The sequence below is a fragment of the Cyphomyrmex costatus genome, unplaced genomic scaffold, assembly GCF_001594065.2.
Source record: "Cyphomyrmex costatus isolate MS0001 unplaced genomic scaffold, Ccosl1.0 scaffold1564, whole genome shotgun sequence".
Taxonomy (NCBI): domain Eukaryota; kingdom Metazoa; phylum Arthropoda; class Insecta; order Hymenoptera; family Formicidae; genus Cyphomyrmex; species Cyphomyrmex costatus.
Genome location: NW_017275570.1, coordinates 8,930 through 10,862, shown reverse-complemented (window position 1 = coordinate 10,862; position 1,933 = coordinate 8,930).

Here is a 1,933-nt window from a genome sequence, read left to right as displayed (position 1 = left end):
GATAAAATGTATCATTGGAGTCTATCTGAAAATACGTGCCTATATCATGAAGCAAAATTCTCAAATGACGCTGAAAAAAAGTAATATATACGCCATAAATATTCAAAAATGATACATTTTCATCATCAATAAATTATTTATAAGTATGAATTATCTATAAGTATTTTTCATTAAGTTTTCTTTTGTAATAATTACTATAAAATAGTAAAATACAGTTAAAATACAGTTTGCAATTATTTTATGTTTTATAAAGCAAATTAAAAAAAACTCGCGGTAATAACACTGCGCTTCACTTCCCAAGTAGAATAATAAGTTATTATAATTTCAAAATGATGTTAATATGACTCCAAAATTATCATTAAAGGCTTTTTTCAATCATTTTCGATTTATTTTAATGTCACTTAGACGTTACATATGTCTATCATCTGTTTGTACTGTGAATTGTTGTTCTGCTTGGATTGATACATGCGCAGAAAGAGAAAAAGTCCCTGAGCAGGACAGAAATACATCTTCTGTCCTGCTCTCAGTTGCTCACATTTTCCACACACTGCTTGGGTAGGTTATTCCTATTCCAGTATTATAAGTTCTATGGTACCGCGTACCGCGTTCCGCGCTGCATGTAAAATCACCCTCAGGGTGCCGTCACATACAGCCCGCAATCCGTAATCCGCACCGGATGTCTGCAAAAGTTACTAGGGATCGCGTTCATAGTAGGAATTGCGGATTGCTCCGCAATTGCGACTCCGCCGCAGTGGGGACAGAGCAAGGAATAGGAAAACCGGGAAAGGAATCAAAATAGTGGTATGCGAATACTCACGTTTATAGTGCTCTATAGAAATGAGTAGCAGCGCCACCGTGAGAAAAATCATACTGTAAGTTCCTCAATTATTTTTGAAATTAAAAATTTATACTATCATTAGATGAATAAGTAATGTTTTATAACGAAAATGATATTGAAATTATAATTTCAACACATTTGTTAAAAAATTACGAAAATAAATAAATTCTTTTGTTACTATTGTTTATAAATAATCTTAATGATAAATTAATTATTTTTAACGTCTTTTAATAATAAAAATGTGTCAAAATTTATTGAAATAAACTAAAAAAATAATATACAGTAATAAAATTGGTATTCATGATGATTAATAGAGAAAACAAAATTTATCAAATTTTCAAAAATCGAAAAAGAATAAAAAATTAAATATAAAAATCGACTCTCGAAAATTTCAAATACAAAGAATAAATAGGCTAATGAGAGTAAACTCGCTGTTATCAATGCGAAATCACAAAAAACAATATATATTCTCGTTAACAATCAAAAAAATGTCATATATAAAATACTATACGTTTCGGCCTAACATCCGGGCCATCTTCAGTAGTAAATTCACATAAAAGACATGGATCTGTAGAAAAGTGGTCACTCTCAACGTCAAACAATCAAATCCACATGGTTGGTAGGTCATGTGCAAACGACAAGACGTTAATCTAAGTAAAAATTAAAAATTAATGACAATGATTGAAGAAAGATGAAAATGAACACTCACCGACAAATCCATGATTAACAAGATAAAGTTGTATTAAAGAAATAAAGGACCACCATCAGACAAACAACAAATTAATATAAAACAAGTCAAAAGATAAAAATCCGAAGATAACATTTTGGTGGTCACGATTTAAATGTAATAACAGTAAACAGAACAACTCTAAGAGGAGCAACGATGTATCGATTTATCTCGCAGTAACCTCGATGAACATAAATATCCAATAAAGTCGTACATACAGTTATAAGCGCATGCGTGTAACCAACGATACAGGAATCGATATAATTCTTCCAATCAGATAACAAAGATCACACAGATATATCGAAGTCATAATAAATCACACATTCAAAAAGAAATTCACCGAAATTCATTAAGTAAGGAAACATAAG